Genomic DNA, 8,253 nt, shown 5'->3' with positions numbered 1-8,253 from the left:
GTACAATGAAAGTTGGCTTTTATCAGTTTCGTGTTATTCGATTAATATCATCATTGTTGCATGATAAGGGTAATAACAATGACTATTGAAGGAAGTAGTAATGAAGTTGTGATCTCATGAGTGTTTTAATATTGTTAATTCGAAGTGTTAATTAAGTGGTTAATTTTAGTAGTTAATTGTAGTTAATAATTAGTTAATCAAAATCTAAGTGTTATTGTCTTAACATTGAGAAATAATCATACATTGGTGAGTGAGTTTAATTGAACATAATTAGTCTGAGTCTCTGTGGGAACGAACTAGAAAGTATTCTATATTACTTGCGAACGCGTATACTTGCGTATGTTATTAGCGCGTGTTTTCGCCCTATCAAGTTTTTGGCGCCGCTGCCGGGGACTCGGCATATTTGTTTAGTTTATGTACTTACCATCATTGGTCGTTCGGACTCAGTGATTAAGACGTATTTGTTACTTATTGTTTCTGGTTGTGTTTCAGGTACTTTAGCGAGCGTTTATGCAAACTCGTTCTCGTACTCGCAAGAGGACTTTAGATACAGCTGAGGAGACAGACGAAGTTCTTGATATTCTAGAGAAGATAGATTTTGAAGATTCGGATTCAGGAAGTGAGCAGAAAGAGCCAGTAACCATGGGTGATCGTTTAGTTCCGGCAGATCCAGCTCTTATGGATTTTTCTCGGCCTAAAATTGATGATATTCAGTCTAGCATCATGCACCCGGCTATTGAGGCCAATAACTTTGAAATCAAGCCAGGCACTATTCAGATGGTGCAGAATTCTGTCTCTTTCGGAGGTGCTACGACTGAAGACCCCAACATGCACATAAGGAATTTTGTCGAGATCTGCAGTACTTTCAAATATAATGGCGTGACTGACGAGGCTATCAAGCTGAGGCTTTTCCCATTCTCACTGAGGGACAAAGCTAAGGATTGGTTATATTCTGAACCAACTGGATCTATCACTACTTGGCAAGATCTTGCACAAAAGTTTCTGGTGAAGTTTTATCCAATGGCAAAGACTGCTGCTATGAGGAGTGCTTTTACTCAGTTTGCGCAGCAACCTACAGAATCTATGTGCGAAGCTTGGGAACGCTACAAGGAAATGTTGAGAAAGTGTCCACATCATGGAATGCCCGATTGGATGGTGATCACTGGTTTCTATAATGGTTTAGGGGCCCAATCTCGGCCCATGCTCGATGCAGCAGCTGGAGGCGCCTTGTGGGCCAAAAGCTATACTGAGGCTTATAATCTTATTGAGACAATGGCTATAAATGAGCATCAAAACCCAACTCAGAGGATGATGCAGCCACCGCTATTGCAGCGCAGCTCCAAGCGCTGTCTATGAAGGTCGATTCTCTAGCTACCTATGGAGTCAATCAAATAGCTATGGTCTGTGAGCTTTGTGCAGGTTCTCATGCTACAGATCAGTGTTCTCTTATCAACGAATTTGTTCAGTATGTGAACAATTATCAGTGACAACAGCAGCCTGTGCCAGCTATTTATCATCCTAACAACAGGATTCATCCAAATTTTAGCTGGGGTAATAATCAGAATGCTATTCAGCCACTATATCAGCAAGGTGTGAGTAAACAGTTCAATCCACCTGGATTCCAGCAACCGCAGCAATATGATCAAAGACAATCATATCCTTAACAGGGAAGTGCAGCTACACCTACTAGTGCTGATTTTGAGGAACTTAAGCTGTTGTGCAAGAGTCAGGCAGTTTCTATCAAGACCTTGGAGAATCAAATCGGTCAAATAGCCAATGCAGTGCTCAATCGTCAGCCTGGAACACTTTCTAGTGATACGGAAGTACCTGGCAGGAAGGAAGCTAAAGAGCAAGTCAAGGCTATTACCTTAAGGTCTGGGAAAGTTGTTGATGCTGAAAAGGCAAAAGAAGGAGAAGCTGAAATTAGAGATAAAGAAGCTAAGCAAAAGGAGAAAGCGGCGGAACCAAGGAAGACTACTGTTGAACACACTCTGCCTGAGGGTAATACAGGGGAGAAACAGCTCTATCCTCAACCACCTTTCCTTAAGAGATTGCAACAACAAAAGTTGGATAAGCAGTTCGGTAAGTTTCTGGAGGTGTTCAAGAAACTTCATATCAATATACCTTTCGTTGAGGCTCTGGAGCAAATGCCTAGTTATGCGAAGTTTATGAAGAGTATTCTTTCAAGAAAGGTGAAACTGGATGACCTTGAGACTGTTGCTCTAACGGAAGAATGCAGCGCTGTGCTGCAGCAAAAGTTACCTCCAAAGCTTAAAGATCCAGGTAGCTTCACCATTCCTTGCACCATTGGCAAGTTGTCATTTGACAAGTGCCTTTGTGATTTGGGAGCAAGCATCAATCTGATGCCGTTGTCGATCTTTGATAAGTTGGATTTGCCTGATCCAAAACCCACTTACATGTCTCTACAATTGGCTGATCGTTCTATTACTTACCCAAGGGGCATAGTGGAGGATGTGCTAGTCAAGGTGGATAAGCTTTTCTTTCCTGCAGACTTTGTTATTCTGGATTTCGAGGAAGATAAGAAGATTCCCATAATCTTGGGGAGACCTTTCTTGGCTACTGGCCGTACCTTGATAGATGTGCAAAAAGGTGAACTTACTATGCGGGTGCAGGATCAGGATGTGACCTTCAATGTATTCAAAGCAATGAAATTCCCTACAGAAGATGAGGAGTGCTTAAAAGTGGATGTGATTGATTCTGCGGTTACTTCAGAATCGATCATATGCTAATGACTGATGCATTAGAAAAGGCCTTAGTGGGGGATTTCGACAGTGATGATGAAGATGGCAACGAGCAATTACAATATTTTAATGCTTCTCCCTGGCGGCGAAAGCTGGACATGCCGCTTGAATCTCTTGGTACTTCTGACCTCAAGAATGCTGAAGGAAAGCTCAAACAATCAATTGAGGAAGCACCTACCTTGGAGCTTAAGCCATTGCCTGAACACTTGAGGTATGCCTTTTTAGGTGAGGCATCTACTTTACCTGTTATTATTGCATCTGACCTTTCAGGTAGTGAGGAGGACAAGCTCTTAAGGATTTTGAGAGGAGTCAAATCGGCTATTGGATGGACCATAGCAGACATCAAAGGGATCAGCCCTTCATACTGCATGCATAAGATTCTGCTAGAGGAGGGTAGTAAGCCAACTGTTGAGCAACAGCGCAGACTTAATCCTATCATGAAGGAGGCGGTGAAGAAAGAAATTCTGAAATGGCTGGATGCAGGCATCATTTATCCTATTTCTGACAGTTTTTGGGTGAGCCCCGTACAATATGTGCCTAAGAAAGGAGGTATCACTGTGGTAGCAAATGAAAAGAATGAGCTCATCCCCACTCGAACAGTTACAGGATGGAGAGTGTGCATGGACTACCGAAAGTTGAACAAGGCCACGAGGAAGGATCACTTCCCTCTTCCATTTATTGATCAAATGCTTGACAGGTTGGCTGGTCATGAGTATTATTGTCTTCTGGATGGTTACTCGGGATAAAATCAGATTTGTATTGCACCAGAGGATCAAGAAAAGACTACCTTCACTTGTCCATTTGGCACGTTTGCTTTTCGCAGAGTTTCGTTTGGGTTATGTGGAGCCCCGGCCACTTTTCAGAGATGTATGATGGCTATATTCTCTGACATGATTGGGAATAATGTTGAGGTGTTCATGGAAGACTTCTCCGTCTTTGGACATTCGTATGATGAATGTTTGAATAATCTTCGTGCCGTGCTCAAAAGGTGTGTGGAAACTAATTTGGTGCTCAATTGGGAATAATGTCATTTTATGGTGCGTGAAGGTATAATTCTGGGGCATAAGGTCTCTAGCAAGGGTCTTGAGGTGGATAAATCCAAGGTGGGAGTCATTGAAAATCTTCCACCACCTATTTCTGTGAAAGGAATCCGTAGTTTTCTTGGTCATGCGGGTTTTTATCGGCGGTTCATCAAGGACTTTTCGAAGATATCTAAGTCGTTATGCAACTTGCTTGAGAAAGATGTGCCTTTCAAATTTGATGATGAATGTTTGACGGCATTCGAGACGCTTAAGAAGAGTTTAATCACTGCACCAGTTATTACAGCACCGGATTGGACAGAGCCTTTTGAGATGATGTGTGATGCGAGTGATTATGCGGTAGGCGCAGTTCTTGAGCAGCGCAAGAATAATCTCTTTCATGTGGTCTACTATGCTAGCAAGACCTTAAACGGGGCCCAAATAAACTACACCACTACTGAGAAGGAGCTCTTGGCTATAGTCTTTGGTTTGGAGAAATTTTGATCTTATCTGCTTGGGACAAAAGTGACAGTATTCACTGATCATGCGGCCATTTGCTATTTGGTTTCCAAGAAGGATTCGAAGCTGAGACTCATTCATTGGGTGCTCATATTACAGGAATTTGAGTTGAGATCAAGGATCGGAAAGGTACTGAGAATCAAGTAGCTGACCATCTCTCTAGATTGGAGAATCCCGAGTCTACTTCACAGGATAAGACATTGATCAACGAGTCTTTTCCGGATGAGCAGTTGTTCGCAGTTCAGGAGGAAGAGCCATGGTTTGCAGATATTGTAAACTATCTTGTCAGCAATATAATGCCTCCTAGTTTGACCTCAGCTCAAAAGAAAAAGTTTATGCATGAGGTGAAGTGGTATATGTGGGATGAACCATATTTGTTTAGACATAGAGCTGACCAGATCATCAGGAGATGTATCCCGTTCTGTGAGACGGAGGGGATATTACGAGACTGCCACTCCACAGTTTATGGTGGACACTATGGAGGTGAGAAGATGGCAGCTCGTATTCTGCAAGCAAGTTTTTTCTGGCCTACTTTGTTTAAGGATTGTCATCAGTTTGTTTTAAGGTGTGATTGTTGCCAAAGAGTGGGAAATTTGACGAGAAAGGATGCGATGCCGTTAAATGTGATGCTTGAAGTCGAGGTCTTTGATGTTTGGGGAATCGATTTCATGGGGATTTTTATCTCATCCTGCAACAATCAGTACATCTTGGTGGCAGTCGATTATGTCTCAAAATGGGTAGAAGTCAAAGCTCTACCAACAAATGATGCAAAGGCAGTGTTGAATTTTCTTCATAAGTAGATTTTCACAAGGTTTGGAACGCCTCGGGTAATCATAAGTGATGAAGGGTCACATTTTTGCAACCGTAAGTTCACTTCTATGATACAGCGTTATAATGTGAATCATCGAGTTGCTACTGCCTATCATCCGCAAACAAATGGTCAAGCGGAAGTGTCTAACAGAGAGATCAAGCGCATTCTAGAGAAGGTTGTTTGTCCGTCAAGGAAGGATTGGTCTTTAAAGCTCGATGAAGCTTTTTGGGCTTACAGGATAGCATACAAAACTCCACTTGGTATATCCCCGTTTCAACTGGTGTATGGTAAGGGATGTCATTTACCTGCGGAGCTTGGGCATAAGGCCTATTGGGCATTGAAAAAGTTGAACCTGGATCTAGATGCAGCTGGAAAGAAGCGAATGCTTCAGCTTAATGAACTTGATAAATTTCGACTCCAAGCATATGAGAACAACAAAATGTACAAGGAAAAGGTGAAGAGGTGGCACGATAGGAAGCTACATCATAAGTTATTCGTGCCGGGGCAACAAGTTCTCTTATTCAACTCTCGTCTCCGACTTTTTCCTGGGAAGTTGAAGTCAAGGTGGTCTGGGCCTTTTATTGTCAAAACTGTGTTTCCAAATGGAGCGGTGGAAATTTTTGAGAATGATCCGGACCAAGCATTCAAGGTTAATGGCCAGCGTTTGAAGCACTACTATGGGGACACGGCAAACCGAGAAGTGGTTAGTGCCGTTTTATTGTCAACTTGAGGAAGGTACGCAACGTCAAGCTAATGATGAAAAAGAAGCGCTGCATGGGAGGCAACCCATGATTTGTTGTTACAGGAACCCTTAGAAGTTAATAACCTATCCAAAACCACAAAAAAATCAGAAAAACCGGGCTTTAAAAAAAATTCCAGTGACCCCCTGAGCGCCCGCTTAGGGGTCGGCTGCCAGAATTTTTTTTAAGTCAATAAAAATCCAAAAAAAATCAGAAAATTAAAACTCAAAATTCAGCCCATAAAACCCACGACCTATTCCCCATTTTCCCATGATTTTTACCCATAAACCAACTCCTAATCAAATTCTACCCTAATCCATTCCCTATATATACATACACCTATCCCACATATCTCCCACACAACTTCTACACTCAAACTCTCTCCCAAACACAAAAACACAGTTCTCAAGCACTTTTATTCAGATTCAATGGCACTCAAGAGAGCAAGAACTATCGATAGCAGCAGCACAGTACCTACTGCTGATTCTTCGAGGGGTACTGCTGCGAGGCCTCGGTTGAATGACAGGGCTGCGGAGGAGGAGTACACTAGGCTTTTGGGGAAGCCGATTCTGAAGGAGAGAGGATTTTTGCCATCGGGGAGGGATGGTGAGTTGCTTCCTATGATTGCAGAGAAGGGGTGGATAGCTTTCTGTGAGTTGCCTGAACCAGTGCCTATGAGCGTGGTTCGCGAGTTCTATGTGAACGCGAAGGCCGAGAAGAATGGGTTTTCTGTGGTCCGGGGGATGACGGTTGATTATCACCTAGCGACGATTCGCCGTGTGATTGGGCAGCGAGAGAGGAAGCCCACGGAGGAAAACTGGAATGAGAAAACTGCTGAAGATTTTGACTTGGATTTGATTTGTGCTACTCTTTGTAGGCCGGGCACAGTTTGGACCTTCAAGACTGGAACTAATGAGTATCGTCACTTTCCGGCGATCGCAATGAACAGGTATGCCCGTGCATGGAATGCATTTATTTGTGATAATATTCTGCCTTCTTCGCATGCACATGAGGTCACAGTAGAGAGAGCACAGTTGTTGTGGGGAATTTTGAATGAGGAGTACTATGTGGACCTTGGTGAGTTCATCTATCAAGGAATTCTGAAGTTTTTGAGGGGAGCTAAGCTCATGAACATCCCTTATGCATCCACGGTTACGAAGTTTTACCGAGCGGTGGGAGTGCACTGGCCGTCTCATGAGCAGTTGCAGTTGCCGGCCGCTCCTATTGATTCTGGAACTCTGAATGGGATGCAGGAGTGGACCGGTGGTGAGCCCGAGGAGCATGGGCTGGTTCTTCGAGAGCTCAGGAGGGTGCTGGGATGGCTGATGCTCAGTATAGGAGGCTGTCACGGAGGATGGATGCTATGTACGAGACGTAGAGCAGGTTTGCTCAGGAGCTCACCCTTGCGTTAGGGACAGCTTTTCGAGGCCTTGGAGCTGACATCCAGTGGCCAGTTTTTGGTGAGGACTCTGCATATCCGCCGCCTGATACTCCACCCACTGAGGGTGATGATGATGATGACTCCGAGTAGGTATACCCTGTGTTCCTTTCTACTACCTTCACTGGGGACAGTGAAGATTTTAAGTTTGGGGGTGGTAGTTAAGGAATATTTTGTGTGTATGTCATATAGCTGCATATTCATGATAGTTAGTTCATATAGTTGCATAATTTTTGCCTCATAATTTTTGCCATATAGTTTTTTTTATTTAGTTTTAGTTGTTTATCATATCATGTAGCTCATGCATATGGATCCCTTTTGCGATGATTTACCGACTGATTTGTGATGTTGATGCGAGTGTAGTGATAGCATTAAAGTGATGTTGAGTCATGTAGGTTGATATGCATGCTGGAAGCACTTGTATTTTCACTAAGTCTTAGAGTATGCTTAAGGACTAGACTGTTGTTATGATCTGATTGTTTTCAAGGTTAATCTATTTATTATGCATGAAAAAGAAAAAAATGGAGTAAAAAATGGAATTTGTTGCTAATTGTGGCTAGGCGTCAATTGGCTAGTAGCCGGCTCGTATGTTATACGAGTAGTCTAGGGTTGAGCAAGATGGAGCGAAACGCACTTGCTCAGAAATTTTGAGAAAAAAAGAAAGAGAAGAAAAAAAAAGAGGAAAAAAAATGGAAAAAGAAAAAAAAAGAGTATGTGTTTATGCATAATTGATCACGAGTGGGCTCTTTGGTATTCGAGTTATTAAGTTCTTAGGGGACTTTGTGCCTAGTGACCTAAGGCTTTTAGAGTCTGGGATCCGCTAACCTAACGCTCGCTATATGGATACCATTGTATAAGTCTTTTATGGACCTCACTCATTGCACGGTCAAATAAGCATTACTGTTATGAATAAAAAGCATGATTCCGTAATAAACTCCAGAATTCTCGTAGTGTTATAAGTAGC

The 8,253-nt window shown here is 42.7% G+C and overlaps 1 non-coding gene across 1 annotated transcript; it reads right to left on the bottom strand.

The window, feature by feature from the left end:
• Positions 1-1,035: 1,035 nt before the first annotated feature.
• On the bottom strand, positions 1,036-1,142 carry LOC141722170 (small nucleolar RNA R71). The gene has a single exon (XR_012575196.1). It is a non-coding gene; the product is annotated as a small nucleolar RNA R71 (small nucleolar RNA).
• Positions 1,143-8,253: the final 7,111 nt, after the last annotated feature.

This window comes from Apium graveolens, chromosome 4 (genome assembly GCF_009905375.1).
Source record: "Apium graveolens cultivar Ventura chromosome 4, ASM990537v1, whole genome shotgun sequence".
Taxonomy (NCBI): Eukaryota; Viridiplantae; Streptophyta; class Magnoliopsida; order Apiales; family Apiaceae; genus Apium; species Apium graveolens.
This window is presented reverse-complemented; position numbering and strand designations above follow the sequence as displayed.